The sequence below is a fragment of the Aegilops tauschii genome, chromosome 2, assembly GCF_002575655.3.
Source record: "Aegilops tauschii subsp. strangulata cultivar AL8/78 chromosome 2, Aet v6.0, whole genome shotgun sequence".
Classification (NCBI taxonomy): Eukaryota; Viridiplantae; Streptophyta; class Magnoliopsida; order Poales; family Poaceae; genus Aegilops; species Aegilops tauschii.
Window position 1 is genome coordinate 12,879,644 of NC_053036.3, and position 17,695 is coordinate 12,897,338.

The 17,695-nt window shown below is 47.6% G+C and overlaps 1 pseudogene; it reads left to right on the forward strand.

The window, feature by feature from the left end:
- Nucleotides 1-3,061: 3,061 nt before the first annotated feature.
- On the forward strand, nucleotides 3,062-5,884 carry LOC109752485 (putative serine/threonine-protein kinase-like protein CCR3; annotated as a pseudogene).
- The last annotated feature ends 11,811 nt before the right edge of the window (nucleotides 5,885-17,695 follow it).

Here is a 17,695-nt window from a genome sequence, read left to right on the forward strand (position 1 = left end):
ACTTTGCCAGAAGAATCGGGATCGATAGAAGTCCAGCCTTTTCCTAACACCAACTGGGACTTCGAAAAAAGATAAGAAAAACATTGGCATACTCGTGAGCACCGAATTAATCAGAATCAATCGGCCTCCATATGACATGAGTTTGCCCTTCCAGCAACTCAATTTCTTCTCAAACCGATCCTCGATACACTTCCATTCTCTGTTTGTCAGCTTACGATGGTGAATGGGTATACCTAAGTACGAGAAAGGTAATGTCCCCAATTCATATCCAAACAATTGCCGATAAGCCTCTTGTTCCTCCTTGGCTCTACCAAAACAGAACAACTCGCTTTTATGAAAGTTAATCTTCAATCTGGTCAATTGTTCAAATAAGCATAACACCATCTTCATATTTCTCTCTTTTGCCAAGTCGTGCTTCATAAAGATGATTGTATCATCAGCGTACTGCAAGATGGACACACCTCCATCAACTAGATGAGGCACCAAGCCACCCACCTGACCGGCCTCCTTTGCCCTGCCTATCAGAATTGCCAACATATCAATCACAATGTTGAACAGAATAGGAGACATTGGATAACCTTGTCTTAGGCCCTTGTGTGTCTAGAAATAATGACCTATGTCATCATTCACTTTAATTTCAACACTCCCTTTTTGCGTGAAAGATTGTACCTGGCGTCGCCAGGCTTCATCGAAACCCTTCATGCGTAAGGCCTGTTGAAGGAAAGGCCATTTGACTTTATCGTACGTTTTCTCGAAATCCACCTTGAAAACAACTCCATCTAGTTTTTTCGTGTGGATCTCGTGGAGCGTTTCATGAAGGACCACAACCCCTTCTAGGATGTTCCTGTCCGGCATGAAAGAAGTTTGGGTATGCTGCACCACAAAATGCGCAATCTGCGTGAGCCTATTAGTCCCGACCTTGGTAAATTTTTTCAAACTAACATTAAGAAGACAGATGGGCCTGAATTGCTCAATTCTCACAACCTCTGTTTTCTTAGGAAGCAGGGTTATCGTTCCAAAATTGAGTTGAAAAAGCTGAAGGTGTCCAGTGAATAAATCATGGAACAACGGCAACAAATCCCCCTTAATAATATGCCAGCACTTCTTATAGAACTCGGCCGGGAATCCATCCGGGCCGGGAGCCTTATTGTTTTTCATCTGCGATATGGCCTCAAACACCTCTTTCTCAGAAAAAGGAGCAGCCAGAATATCATTCTCAACAGCAGTAAGTTGAGGAACATCCTCAATCCTAGACTCATCCAGAGAAACACAGTTATCCTCTGGAGGCCCAAACAACTGCTTGTAATACTCGGTAATGTATAATTTTAGGTTCTCCTGTCCTAAAATCGTACTTTCGTCTTGTTCAAGCTGAAAGATCCTCTTCTTTCTATGTTTGTCATTAGCGATCATGTGAAAGAATTGAGTGTTCACGTCCTCTTGGACTACTTGCCGGACCTTGGCCCGCAGCGCCCACTTTAATTCCTCTTCACGAAGAAACTCTTTCAATCTCATCTCTGCGTCAAGCTTGGCATGAAGCTCCGAGGCCGGCAGAACCGTGGTTTCTGCTTTTACATCTAGGGACTGAATAAGGGCAAGGAGTCGTTCCTTTTCGACCTTATAAATCCCACTAAGATGCTTAGCCCACCCACGTAGGAAACTTCTCAAGTGCCTGATCTTATTCTGCCAACGCTCAAGCGCAGTCCTACCTCCTGCATCCTTAGCCCATTCTCTGGCTACGAGATCAAAGAAGCTATCTTGTTCAAACCAAGCAAGCTCGAACAGAAACGAGTTCTTGTTTCTCAAGTGGGTGGCCTCACTAAAATCTAGAAATAAAGGCGTGTGGTCAGAAATACCGCGGGAAAGTGCCTGAACTGTTACGAAGGGAAACTTTTATTCCCATTCGACGCTAGCCAGCACTCGATCCAACTTTTCAAACGTTGGATTTGGCAACGCGTTAGCCCAGGTGAACTCTCTCCCCGAAAGTTCTATCTCTCTTAGATCCAAGCTTTCAATGATGGTATTAAACATGAACGACCATCTCCCGACAAAGATATCATTGTTCTTCTCCTCACGCCTTCTGATGATGTTGAAATCAACCCCCACCAGGATTGGAAGCTGCTCAGAGCCGCAAATCCTAACCAGATTAGCCAAGAACTCAGGTTTGAGTTCGGGCTGTGCGGCACCATATACCGCCACCAGAGCCCAGTTAAACCCATCGGCCTTCGACCGCACCCGAAACTTAACTGCAAAGTCTCCCATCACCACACTTCGGACTTCGAGCGAATCACATCTAACTCCGAGTAAGATGCCACCCGATCCCCCTCTCGACGGCAGACAATGCCAGTCAAAATCAATACCTCCCGATTAAGTATTTAGAAATTGTGGCGAAAAATTGTCTCTACCAGTTTCCGACAATGCGATAAAATCCAACCTATGCTCGATAGACGCCTATGCAAGAAACCTTCTTTTAGCCAAGTCTTTCAGACCTCTGCTATTCCAAAAGATTCCTTTCATACTTTGTCATGAAATTTTTTAGCCGTACGGATCCTAGCACTCCTACGCACTGCGGAAGCCGGGTAGATCTTCCGCTTCCACTTGCGTTTAGGAATGTTGTGACTCTCCAGCCGGTCCTCACCACCAGGCTCAGAAGGTCTAACCACAACATTCTCAGATGTATCATCCTCCTCCTCAGACTCAGGTAGGGGAGGTACAAGATCCGCACAAAAATTATTGAGCACCCTGATCCCTAAAGCATCAAAATCAGAATCATTCATGGGTTTAACCGCTGCTAAGTTACGAATCATCTCTAAAGCCCGCTCTGCCTCTAGATCCAAGATATCATTAACGGAATTTGAAATTTCACTATCAGTGAAACTCCTAATTGATTTGCATTATAAATAATCTCCTCATTAAAAAAATGCAAGATAAAATTAGAGGTATTAACCGACATACCAGTAGTTCCATGATGAAGAGTAATTGCACAGAGGTGTACAGAGGTGGCACAAGGGGTACTGCCACACGAAACCCAGGAATTCACGTTGGTGGAGATCATGCTGCCACCATGACGCTGTGGACAGGGCTGGGTCAGGCAGCGGCGATGGCGCAGCTCTTCGGCGCGGACGTCGGCGGGCTCATCTCCATGATCGTGCAGGCCGCGATGACGGCTCGTCAGAACAGGAGTGAGTGCAAGCAGCTCGCTCGTCGGGTCCTCGTGATCGCGCAGCTGCTGCCACACGTGCAGGAACCAGAGGTGGCGCAGCCGCTGACCGGGCTGGGCGACACGCTGTGGGACGCCCATGAGCTTGTCATGTCATGCCAGGGGAGGAGTGCGGCGTACCAATTCGTCATGGCCGCCTGGACGGCCGAGAGGTTCAAGGAGGTGCAGAGCAAGATCGACTCCTAAGTCCTACCTCATCCTCTTCCCGGTGATCAGCCACATCGGCTTAACACGGCGCCTTGAACGAATCTACAACGTCCTCGTACAAGGTGAATCCGTGAGGGGTGAACCGCCGCATTCACTTCCAAACTCGTCCCAGCTGCTGCAGGTATGTGTCAACTTTAATAGAAATTGAACGCCGGTTCCCAGAGAAATATGATGTAGATCTTTTTTCTTAAATACGCACGAGTGTGCGTATCATATCTTATAGAAAGGGGAGGGTGAAGAACCCAAATCACCATCGATGTTACAGCGTGTTAGACACTACAACATCGGCACTCTACATTGGGTTTACATAATGAATCACTCGCGTCTTGCCCACCCTATTAACAACTCAAACACGGTATCTAATTCTGCCTTTAACAGATGCGCCTGCTGCCACGCTCTACCCTTGGCCACTATCCTCGTGACTACCACCTCTAAAGACGGAGAAGAGAAGTGCCATCGAAGACTACCGCGTTCCTATGCTTCCAAAGCTCCCATAGCACGAGAGTGAAGATTGTTCTTACTTGCTTAGGCTTGTTCACCCCTGCCGATCTCTCCACGCACCATTTCTTCGGTGTGTCTTGTGCCGTAGGCGTCCATTCCTGCTTGCCCAATGCTGAACAAAGCGCTCTCCACACCGTTCTTGCGAACACACATGCCACTGGAATATGATCGATGGTTTTCTTCTTCTTGATCGCAGAAAGGGCACGTGTCATGATGAGGTAGTCCGCGCCGAGCGAGACGGTCGGACGTCCAACACCTATTTCTCATTGCCAGCCAGTTGAAGAAACGGCTTTGTAGCGGGGTTCTATATTTCCACGTAAAATCCGCTGTTGGCACCACCTCCCTTCCGGCAAACATGGCGGCATAGGCGGAGCACACAGAAAATTGCCCATTAGTCTCCCATGACCAAGTGACAGAATCCGCGAGGCCTTGCTTTGTACCGGAGTGCACAGAAAATGATGTAGAAATTGATAAATACGTGTTCCGGGACGACTAACGAAGGGATACGTGCTCACTGCTCATTTGTGGTCTCTTTCTCAAAAGTCTACGGTGATGGCTCAGGAGGTACTGCCGCATCCGACCCAGGATTTCACGTTCGCTGAGATGGTGGCTGCCACCAATAACTTCGCCCTTGACACCGTGATTGGTGATGGCAACTCTGCAACCCCGTACAGGGGCAGGCTTCACGATGGGCAAGTGGTGGCCATGAAGCGCTTCAGGCAGACACAACGGGACTTCGAGCTAGAGCGATTTGAGCCGGAGCTCCACATTCCACGACGGCTCTGACACAAACTCATTGTCCGCCTCCTTGGATCGTGTGTGAGAAAGGAGAAGCGCCTGCTAACCAGGAGGATAAAGGAGATGGAGAGGCTGATCATCTTGGAGTACATCGGGAATCGTACACTTTTCGAGCACCTGCACCTTCAGCAAGGCTCCTCCCCCTGTAGCCGGTGAGGGAGTCCTGGAAGATGCGCATCGCTGTGCTCCTCGGCGTGCCACGCGCCATCAAGCACCTGCACTGTCATGCCAACCCCCCGATCATCCACCACGACATTAAGTCTAGTAACATACTTTTTTATGCCAATTGGGTTCCTCATCTGTCCGACTTTGACATTTCGGTGGCCTTTCACTTGGAGAGTGAGGAGTCGGAGTTGGAGACCTACGTTATAGGCACAATGGGGTACATCGACCCTGAGTACGTGCACACAGGAATTCTGAAGCCGACGAGCGACGTGTACAACCTGGGCGTGGTGATGCTCGAGGTTCTGACAGGGAACAAGCCATTTTTCCAAGGGGAGGAGGAGCTGGGTGTGAACGCAGAATTGGCATGGCCGGTAATTTTAAAGATCTGCTGGACAGGCGACCGGTGCCGGAGCTAACGGCAGGGCAGCTGCAAGCGCTGGAGCATGTCGCGCAGACTGCAGGGTGCTGCGTGAAGTTGAAAGGGAAGGACCGTCCGGCCATATCAGACATCGTGGCCAACCTGGAGATGGCGCATGAGTTGATCTGCAGAGACGAGCCAGGTTTAGTTGACTAGTTACCAAACTCACCACGTGCCAGCAGTGTCTCATCGGCAAGCTACAATTCTGATCTGGTACACTACAATCTCACTGAACTCTGTTCACATTAATGAATTCAATCCTGTTCGTACACTGATGATGGGGCTCACTACTCATTTTGTGTTCTCTTCCTTGATTAGGGTTCTGAGGTGTTGGAAGAGGGCTTTGACACCAACCTTTGAAAGCTTCACGTCCAAGTCCAGTGCTCCAATCACCCGATCAGTGATGCCCGCTTCTGGTAATCTATTGGTGCGGGCGGTTTAGGACAGAGCTTGGGACGGACACACCTCTGTAGTCTCGGTTTTGCTTCTTCACCCGAGCAAACAGGCCCACTTTGTTTGTGTAGATTCTCTTTCAAGAACATAAGGCAAAATTCATAGGGTATAGGAGGCCCGTCCAATATCTGTGTTATCTCGTTTTCTTTCGGAAGTTGCGATTTTAGATTATAATTTGAGGAGTTAGATCTGGTATCAAGTTGGTACTTTTGATGTTGATCTAACCCGGAAAAAGAAGGATGATGCTGTATTTGGAGTAGCAGTGATTGGTCTGGCGTAACGATGATATTGTTGGAGTAGCAGTGATCATGGCAGTGCGTTGCCGGACTCTTACTCGGCAATACTAGCAGGCAAGAGGGATTTGGCACGCCCCTGCATGCGTACGTGGACTGGGCTGTTTTGGTGTTCGTCGAGTGAGTTTCATGTGATAAGAACGACCGAGATTATGCTCCACGGTAGGCGAGCCGTGTCCTCTTTAGACGATGGGAGGAGCTATTCTGCCATATACGATGATTTTGTTCTGTTAGGAAGAGGTTAGGAAGAGGGAGGGATTGAACAGCGTATTTTGGTCCATCGTACTCTTCGTTGATGGAGTATTTAACTCTCTAGTTCTGTGGTTAGAATTTTTTTTTTTTGCTGGAATTTTGGAGCCTGGGTCTATTTGCACACCGAGAGATGCTGATCCAAACCAAAATAGCCAAACCTACATTTAATTCCTTCCCCGTGTACCTGCTGCTACGGCTGGGAAGTCGTGTCATCCAATCCTAAGGATTAAAAATACCCGCTCCGTTCCTAAATATAAATCTTTTAAAAGATTTCACTATAAACTACATAAGGAGCAAAGTGAGTGAACATATACTTTAAAAGATGTCTATGTACATCCGAATGTAGTCTCTATATAATGAAACCACTAAAAAGACTTATATTTAAGAATGGACGGAGTACATGCGAGTGGAAATGTGGAATGTGAAGTGTTCCACTGGTCGAAGTCATTGCTGCGTGCCGTTGGTGCTGAAGTTGGAGAATAGCGGAAGGCCTTTTTTCCTCTCCGTGCAAACAGTTCCTTCACGGAAACAAAATGATATCGCCGGTCATGGGGTCCTGGAAGATGCCCATCGCTGTGCTCCTCGAGCTCATGCACTGTCATGCCAACCCCCGGATCATCAACTGGGACATCAAGCCTAGGAACATACTTTTTGATGCCAATTGGGTGCCACATATGTCCGACTTTGGCTTGTCGGTCGTCTGGGACATGGCAAGTGAGGAGTCGGAGTTGAAAGTCGACCGGGTTGTAGGCACATTTGAGTATCTCGTGTAAAGTAGGGTCTAATATATTGTCCTTGTACACGTATTTGTATACATATGTAATTGTAATTGTGATCGTCTATATATTGAGACGTGAGGCTGGATGTCAACCACCCATGCAAAACCTTAAACCTGTGTTTTAACTTGGTATCAGAGCTACTTCACGTACGCGCTAGGAATCCATCCAGCTGCTTGCTAGCTAGCTTTGCCCGTACGCCGCCACCGCTTCCGATCGCTGTTGCTCCGCGTGCCATCTTCCGCGACCGCCGCCTCGGCTTGCTCCGCTGCCGCCGCGTGCTGTTCCATCCGCGCCGTCGCTGCGACGTCGTCTGCCGCTATGTCCGACGCCCAAACCGCCGGCGCCATCGTCTCTTCCCCCGTCGCCTCGATCCCCGCCGCGCTCGTCGTCCCGACGATCTCCGTCCGCCTCGGTCGTCACAATTTCATGCTCTGGGGGGCATCACCAGCATCGTTCTTGCCGGTGCCAACCTCCACGGACACCTCGATGGCACCAAGGCGGCACCGGCCAAAACACTCGTTGTCGGCACCGGCGACGCTGCTACCACCGTCGCCAACCCGGAGTAACACTGGACGAGCGCCATCGAGGTCAGAGTCCCGTTGCTGAATCCGAGCTGGATGGCGTCTGGCCTCGTGGAACTCGAAGCCGTGTGCGACGCCGGCTCCGGCCACAGGAGCCGGGACGGTGGCAACAGCTTGCAGCTCCTGCGAAGCCATGATGTTAGCTTACCTTAGCTAAACGGTGGCAGTGGCACCGGGGTTGGTGTGGCTTGGCTTGTCTGCTCTTTGCTCTCTACTGTTTGGTCTCTTGCACGTGTGTGTTTGGGTATTTTCATGGCGGCCGCCTTTAGCATTGTTCGGGTGCCCCATGCCGATGTCTTTTCCTGTCCGTTTGTCTACTTTTTAGATGCTGCATTATCTTAAACAGATGCCCCACAAGTGGGAATCTTATATGAAGAAAAGAGAGGTGGAAGTTCTTTTTCTATTTCTTCGCCGTTTAAGCGTATGGGCAAATACTCCAACAGGGGAAAAAAACTTGGTCGGGCGGCTGGCCCGATTCAACACCCTCCCGCATTCCCCGACCCTTCGCCTCAGCCCTCTATCTTATTACCGTCAGAAGGCGCCGCCCGGCATGCGGCGGTGGCGGCATATCCAAGATCTACTTGCATCAGTTGGAGCTCAAACCTGCCCGTCCAAGCCCAAGTGGAAAAGAAAGGATTTCGGTGCAGCAACATGGGAGCTTTGAGAGGGCACTGAGGCCGAGAGAGTGAGCGGTGCCTTCATGGTATTGTAATCTGGCGAACCTACCCCTTCTCTGTTCCCCTCCTCCTTGCTCTACTGTTCATCTTCTTCCCCCAAATCCCCCTTCTCCTACCTCAAATCCTCCACATCGGACTGTAATGGCTTCCCGACGACGGATCAAGTGAAGGAGGAGATGGTGGCCTAGCTGCTGTAGTGGGTGAGGATGCTACCATCGTCGGTGGCGCCCGTGGGTGTCATTTTCCTCGTTGGAGGCGATGGTGGGGGCGTCCCTCGCTCCATTATTTTCGAGGGAAACATCCGATCTGGAGGAGGCTACGATTGATGGTGCCGCAGGTGGGCGTCGTAGCCCTCGTTGGAGGCATTGATGGGCCTCCTTGATCGGATGATGGCGACGTCTTCGTCGCACCCCCGTGGGGGCATCATCTTTGAAGACATTCATCGGCTGGACGGACATGTGGGCGGTTTGGTGGTTGGGCGTCAGTAGGTGGTGGAGCAGTGCTTCATCCTACACAACGATGGCGGCGGATCTCGGCGGCGTGGCGCAGTGGAGACTCGGCGTCCGATGGGTGGTGATGTACTCGTGCAGGAGGACGATGCTGTCTGGCGCCGTGGTTGCGCCGATGACAGAGAGGTCTAGCAAGGTCTATGCGTCAGTATCTGATCTGAGGATGGCTCGATGGATGAAGGAGGTGGCGGCCCTTCCAGCGTGCGCATGTGATGCCCACTGAATGTGCGTCGGACCGGTGTGTAATCCAGTGCAGGTATTGTGGCTTGGATGGGGCATCCGGCCTTAGATGTTAGGTGTTGGTGCGATGTCTGTTTGGTATTAGGCTCGGACATTCGGCACCCCTTCTTCACGGTGATAGGAGTAGCGACAGGTATTGTCAAGATGGTGGCTTCAGGCTTACCGATGTATTACCTTGTAAGGGCTTTATGAATAATTAATCAAATGGATACATGCATCGCCCAGATGCAAAGGCCGGAGGTACATTCTTCTTTTCAGAAAAAAAGCACTTCTCCATTACTCTCTGTCTCTTTGTTCTCATGAACGACTTGTGCATCATCAAATTCTTGCAGCATCGATTTGATGTCGCTCATTTCGTTCTGTTTGTTCCCCTATAGGTCTCACGTTGGTGAGACTGGAAACAATAGATTTCAGCTTCTTTTTTTAAAAATGTGAGACCATCCACATAATACCTGTCCCGTGGAAGCATCTCCATAATTCTACCATAAACACTAAGACCGTGTGAATGCAGTCAACCACTGCCCCTCCAAAAGCGCACTCGGCAGGCACAGCCGTCCCCTTCATCAGCAGGCACAGGCAACCTCACGAGGCGACGAGGATTTGGTAGGAGGGGGCGCGAGAGACGAGGTTCCCCTGTCCAGCATACGGGAATTCTCAAAGCAGGATCCTTGTATTCCAAAAGCTCTACAATTCTTCGATATCTTTGAATCCGGCCACCACCCAGTGAAACCATGGATCCTTCTAATCTACAACAAAGAATAGAGAGCATTCAGTTCAATCACAAAGTATATATATATATATATATATATATATATATATAGACTTAATGTGACTCAAGGCGAGATATATCCTGGTATTAGTTGAAGCCTTCGCTAAAAAAAATAACCGCTTACACACAAGGCGAGATATATCCTGGTATTCGTTGGTGGTAAAAATATTATACGAAATCAGGATCCTCGTATTCATTTGCTTTTGCATCCAAAAATTTCCACTAAAGCTTCGATAATACTCATGGTTACAATTGCCATATCAGAACCTGTTCCATCGCCCCTTATGAACCCCCGGAAGAACTGTTCCATAGTTGATTCACAGGTCACAACAGCATAAAGAGTAGTATTATTCATTCATTTTTTAAACATGCAGCGAGCGGCAACTTGTTCAAACACAATATAGTTAGGGAGTACAAGTCAGGAGCACATATTATATAGACGCATTTAATAGCGTGGGATGATGGTGGCCGGAGACAATAATATCAAAGTACGATCATCACAGGGTAACAATATAGCTAGGGAGTACAAGTCAGGAGCACAAACAGTATTATATAGAGGCATTTTCTAGCTCTAAATGATCTTCAGTTGGAGATGGTCTTATCGTGCAGAGATTTCACCCCAGGAGATCGAGTCATCGTCCGGTGCACCGTGGCAGATCCTTTTTTTTTTTGAGATCAGATCCCCATGATTCAATAGGTCACCGCCGTGTTGCCTCAGCCGCGCCCGCTACGGTACCTAATCGTCACACAGGGGTGCCGGATCGAGTAAAGTCTGTTTCAAACCTTAAATTCATAAAGCTCGTCCAAATCGAACCCCCACGTCTGAATCCCTGAAATCTGTACCCTAACCTCCGGGATCCCGGTCAATATCAACCCTACATCCATCCTAGTCCTGTTTGTGGCACTGAAAAAAAAGCAATCCTGACCGGGATTACTAGGTTCTCTCACTTACTCAGCGGCCCTACACATCGTATCCATCTTCTTCCCTGCTACTCTTGCGTCGAGCTGCCCGAGCAACGATGTTCACCACAGCATGCCCCAACTTCTCCCGTGTGTGTCATGCCATTGGTCAGGTGTGCGTGCCGGTCCAGCCTGTGTCGTGCCGCTGGCCATTTGCATAGGTCTGAGACGCTGAAGACGAGTCAGTGACCGTGGGCGCACCAAGCGCGTTCAAGAGCGCTGCTACGCAGACGACGATGCGCGGACGATTTGTGCACGACGCTGCACATCAGGCCGTCCATGTATATCATCGAAGTCCAGTGGACGGCTGGATGTGGCATCGTCCAACTGTCGTGCGATCGATCCATCGTCTGCACAGCATTTTCGCGCGTTCAATGAACGGCAGCTCTCAGTCGCCCGCCTTGCTCCACGTGCCGGTCAACATGTTCAGAGCGTGTTTTTCCTCGAGTTCCGCCAGTACAGATCCATCAAGCTAGTGGCGTGTAAGTTGCTATGTACGTGAGCTAGCTTCTGAAAAATCCATCCACCTGCTTGCCTGCTTCAAAAATTCAGAGCCAACCTCTACGTGAAAGCACCCTGCCTAACCCGCCGCATCGTTCGAGTCAGCAATGCATCATACTGAGTGAATTGCACGTACCGTCCTGGTACTGGTGGGTTAGGTCCAAAACAGTCCTGGAGCTCGCTAACTGCCTCGCTACGATCCTGCTACTCGCGAAATAGGTCCATCGACGGTCCTGGGCCGGCTCACTGTACGTATGCGTGCACTCAATTAAAAAAAGGCACGTATCCAGCCACGTAAGCACAGCCAGACGAGGGCCGAATCAGTTCTTTGCAATGCGGCCCCTCCCTTTCAGTACAAACCTGCCCGCATTACAGCCTTCGAACTGGGATGAACAGGGCGGTGGCGGTTGAGATCGGCAGCGATCGGCGGCGACGCAACGATCATTGAGGGAGAGTGAAGGAGGTGATCGGAGACGGTGGCGACGACATATCAACTGTGCGTCGTCACCGGCGGTGATGGCTCCCGTCCAGCGGCACAACAGGGGTCCCGTACCCAAATACGGTGTGTTTGATTCATCCCATTACTTCTTCTTTAGAGTTGTGAGTAGGGGAATTATGTTGATTTCGATCGTTGGAATTCTTCTGGTCATCAGTTTAGTTCAATTCGGCACTGATTTGCTTAGGGTTTGGACACAACCGTAGGGTTTTTGTATGGATGAACTGAAAAATTGAATTTCCTTTTTTGTGTTTGACACCACAAGAGACTGATTAGTTCACTATGGAGTTCATTTATGATGGAGTTTTCATGGGGACAGGAGGCAATAGGTCCTATGTTAATGGTAGGAAGGTTTCATATGATTACTGTGAAGCTGATGTAATATGTATGGCCATGTTTGGCGATTTAATTAAGGCATTGGGTTATGAAAGAAGGGGCAGAATTAACATATACTTTTTGCTGCCCGGTATGCAAATCAATGAAGATGGTCTGCGGTTGTTATCAAAGGACAGCGACACAACGTGCATCAGGGCTATGGTTAGAGAGGGACATAGGTTTCTCATGTTTTATCTTGTGCATGATGATAAAATTGCTGCAGAAACACAGGATGATGTTATTGCAAACCCCACCACTGAGTTGCCCAATGTTATCAGCCCTATGAATTGCGGTACAGACCAGGAGCATGAGAGTGTTTTGGAGCAGAGCATTGTGTCACCTAGTCATGCTGATGAGAGTAGAATAGAAGGGACGAGTACATGCAAAGGGAGAGGAAAAGCAAAGGAAGAAGATGATGTGTGTAGTGATGATGAATCATGTGACTCTGATTACGTTGCATCACTAGTAGACAGTGACTATGATCTAGAGGATGGTGATGCTGATTTGTTCATTGATAGGAAGCAGAATGGTGCAGAGAAGGAATGCAAAGGGAAAAGTAAAGAAATTGTAGAAGATGACATTTCTGAAGATGATAAACTGGAGCTTCCAGATTCAGATGAAGAAGACATGAAATTCAATTTCAAGCATTTTACAGATGCAGATATGAATGCGCCCAAGTTTCATTTGGGTCAGGTCTTCACATCTATTGATCAGTTGAGGAAAGCAATTAGGGAGTACAGTTGCAAGGAGAGGTTGAACATAACCTTCCCGAAGAATGACAAAACTAGGCTTGGAGCGAAATGCAATGATGGATGCCCTTGGTACTTGTATGCATCATATGACAACAGGACACAATCCATCATGATCAAGACATTCAAAGATGAACACACTTGCTGCAAAAAGTGGCAAGTAAAAGCTTTTACAGCCAGATATATAGCTCATAAGTATGTGGAGAAGATCAGAGCTGATGAGAAGATTACACTTCAGGGTTTTGGGTCACTAGTGCAACAAGAATGGAACATGAAAGTGAAGAGGGGAAAACATGGGAGAGCTAGGAAAATTGCACACAACATAATCTATGGAGATGAAATTGCACAATACAATAAGTTATGGGACTATGGGCATGAGTTGAGGAGATCCAATCCAGGCATCACTTTCTTTGTTGAGCTTGCCGATGATGGTCAGTTTCAGAAATGTTATTTCTCATTTGATGCATGCAAGAGGGGGTTTCTATCTGCTTGTAGGCCAGTACTTTTTGTTGATGGAACCCATTTGAAGACCCAATTTAGTGGCATTCTCTTGACAGCTATTGGAATGGACCCCAATGACTGCATCTTTCCAATATCTTTTGGTGTTGTTGAAGTTGAGAATACAAAAAGTTGGAGGTGGTTCTTGACTGCTTTGAAAGAAGACCTAGGCATTGTCAACACCTCCCGATGGAGCATTATGTCAGACAAGCAGAAAGTAAGATCATATGTCTCATGTATTTTGTTCATGCATCTTATTTTTCAAATCAATTCGGCATGCTTACATTGCTTTATCTCAACCAGGGATTAATTAGGGCTGTTAAGGAACTGTTTAGTGACTCAGAGTACAGATTTTGTGTTAGGCATTTGTGGCAGAATTTCACAAAAAACTTTAAAGGTGAAATCTTGAAGAACCAACTATGGAGATGCGCAAGAAGTACTACAACAGGTCAATTTAGGGCCAACATGGACCATATGTTGATTTTAAATAAAGAAGCTCATGACTGATTGGATGAGTTAGATCCGAAAACTTGGGTTAGAGCTGATCAAAGAGAATTCCCTAAGTGCGATGTGCTACTGAATAACAATTGTGAGGTCTTCAATAAGTACATATTAGAAGCAAGAGAAATGCCCTTCTTAAGCATGGTGCAGACCATAAAGGGGCAGATAATGGCGAGAGTTTATTCCAAGAAGGAAGAAGCAGGGAAGTGGCATGGCACCGTATGTCCAAAAATTAGGAAAAGACCTCAAAGGCATGTGGAAGCTGCTAATACATGCACGGCTGACCCAGCAGGACTTGGGATATTCCAAGTTAATGACAGAGGTGCAGATTTTGAAGTGGACATCAGGTTGAGGACTTGTAGCTGCAAGAGATGGGATTTGACTGGAATACCATGTTGTCATGGAGTGGCTGCTTGTAGGCATGACCAAATACCTCCAGAAGAAATGGTGCAGTCATGCTACTCCATTCAAACATATTTAAAAGCATATGAGCATATTATCATGCCATGCAAAGATGTGGCTGAGTGGCAGAGAATGTATGGAAGAGAAATACTTCCTCCACCAATTCTGAAAAAGAAAGGAAGGAGAAATAAAAATAGGAGACAACAACCAGAAGAGAAAGAGGGAAGGGCAGGGCGAAAAATGGGTAGAGGAGGGGCTGTTATCCATTGCAGCTATTGTGGTGCTGCGGGCCACAATATCGGAGGATGCACTGATTTTAAGCTTGGTTTGAAACCAAAGAAAAAGGGCAAGGTAGTTAGAGCTGAGCCACCGGTTTCCTCTGATTCAGAAAATGAGGATCCAGTCCTAACTCAGGTAATGTATATAATAGTATGTGCCATTTCTCATTAGTTATTTAATTTCATGTATCATTTCCCACATATATAATTAATAGCAACTGTCATGATTAATATAGGAGCAAAATATGCAAACTATGGGTATGAGTCAACCAGAACGTACTACATATGAAGCAGAGGCCATTTCTACATTGATAGCTGAGGTTTGTTTGTATGTGCTTTCTAGTGTCATTTCTGTAATATTTATCTATACAACATGCATTGCTGAAATGCAATATTTAACATTGCAGACACAATCAAGCCAGAGACCGATTGTGCAACCAACTGCTTTACCAGAAAATGCTTTCATTCAAGGAAATGTCCAAATGCAGCCCCGAGTGCACGAGACAACTGCCACAATCCATGGAAATGTTCATAGGAAGAGAGAGGTGTTAGCTTTGGCCAAATTGAAAGCAGGAGCCGAGACAAGGGACGTAGCGGATCAAGCCAAATTTGATGCAGCCATGGCAAAGCTTAAAGAAGAAGAGAATAAACTAATGCTAGCAGCTGAGCAGAGAAAACAAGAGCTGCAAGAAAAGAGGAAAGTTGCTGAAGAGAAAAAAAAAGCAATGTTGGAGCAGAAAAAATTAGAAGCTGAGGCAAGAAAAATAGCTGCTGAAGAAAAAAAGGAAAGCTCAAGAGGAGAAATTTGCACGTGCAGAGGCAAAAAGGTTAGCTATGCAAGCAAAAAAAAGAGAAGCAGCAGAGGCAAAGCAAAAGAAGGCAGAAGAAAAAAAAAGAATTCAAGAAGAGAGAGGCAGAAGAAGCATATGCAAGGGAGGAAATGAACTTTATTTTCATGCAGCAAGATGAGCAGGAAAGGCAGCAGAGATTTAAAGAATATCAACACCAAAAGGAGCAAGCAACGAAAAAGGCTTGGGAGGGTCCTGTCGTAACACAGGTTAATAGGGCTCAAGCTGCTACAGCAAGAGAAGAGGAGGTTAGTAGGGCTCATTCTTCTACAGCAAGGCAAACCATTGTGGAGAAAAGAAAGCTAGATGATATGGAAGCAATGAGGTTAAGAGTTGATGAGGAGAGGTACAGGGCATGGCTGCAAAAAGAAGAGCAGATGGAGCAAGCAAACAGTCAACAAGGCACTTCCAACAAAAGAACTCTTCTCAGTCCGCAAAACACTCAATTTAAGATGCCAAGAAAAGTTAGTATGTTTGATTATCTGAGGGAGTAGTTTAGTTCATGTGATCTGCCAATTTCAGTTTATTTTGGATTACCATGTAGTTGAAACTATGTTTATTTTGTGAGATGTGCTCAGGAGACTATGTTTATTTTCTAAAATGTGTTTATGATCATGTTTTGCTCATGATCATGATGCCCTGGCTGTAATGACTACTGTCTTTCAGGAAGGATGCAGTGACATGTTATTTGCAAAAGTATGATTTTTTTATTTCCTGAAATTTCCTGTGATATGCTGAAAAATGCAAATTTCCCTTGGCAAATGGTACAACACATGACCAAATAATCCATGTACTGTTCATACACATATTATCCATGTACTGTTCAGTTCACATATTGCCCAGTTTCTACGAACATTACAAGTTAATGTCTAAATCCTGTAGAAAGTGAAAAGCAATGGCCAAATGGTACAACACATGTCCAAATAACCCATGCACTGTTCATATAAATACTGTCCATGTTCACATATTGCCCTGTTTTTATTAACATTGCAACTTCATGTCTAAATCAGTGCACAGCGATGACCAAATGGTACATCAGATGATCATATAATCCATGTAATGTTCAAATGACAAAGCACATCACATGCCCATAGATGGCAAATGGCACCAATATGACGAGATCACAACACATCATATATCACATAGAAATATTTTGTTCAGATTACAAATCTCATCCATCTTACACAACATAGCCCAGATCACAACTATGCAATTACCTAAAGATTACACATAGACCAGATCTTCCAGCTAACACCATCTCAAACAAGAGTATAACTAACAACAGCGCCATTACACAAGCCAAAGTTCTGAACTTCAAAAAAATTCAGTGATCTCCAGAGTTGCCGGCGGCACGTAACCATGCATTGACCTGCAGCTCCCGCCTACCGGAGGGCGGCTCGATGGCAATCAGCTCGCCGTGGAGCTCCTTCAGTACGCCCTTGACGAGTCCGTCTCCCACGCACTGTCGGCACTCGGCAGTACCTAAGCAGCACACGCCCACGGCAGTACTGAGCCGACAGTAGCTTAGCAGCACACCCTCTTTCTCCAGTGCCGCAAGTAGAGCCGACAATGCCACATCGACCCTCCGCTCGCCGACGGCATTAGCTAGCAGCAGGCGCTCGCACTAGCTCACCTCCAGCGCGTCCATCCCAGGCGTGTAAGCCAGGAGGACACGACAACTCTCCGGGCGGAGACATGGATCTCCACGGCGCCACACCTCCTGCGGGAATGCTCTCCCGTGCACGCCGATGGTGTAGTCGCCGCCGCGGGCCACGGCTGGGACGGCTCCGCCTCCGCCTGCACAGCAACCGGCGCTCCTGCTCCGGCCATCGCGGGCCACGACTGGGATAGCTAAGCCTCCGCCCGCACAGGATGCAACGCTCGCCGGTGCCGACGCCGGAGACGGAGCTACTCACTCCCCCCGCTGCCGCCGTCCATGGTTGTAGGCTAGGGATTTCAAACGAATTGGGGATCGAACAGGGGAATTGACCTGGTCTCGCTCGGTCCAGGGAAAACTGATTCGACCCTCGTCTGGCTGTGCTTATGTGGCTGGATACGGGCCTTTTTTTTAATTGAGTGCACGCGTACGTACAGCGAGCCGGCTCAGGACCGTCGATGGACCTATTTCGCGAGTAGCAGGATTGTAGTGAGGCAGTTAGCGAGCTCCAGGACTGTTTTGGACCTAACCCACGAGTACCACGACGGTACGTGCAATTCACTCCATCATA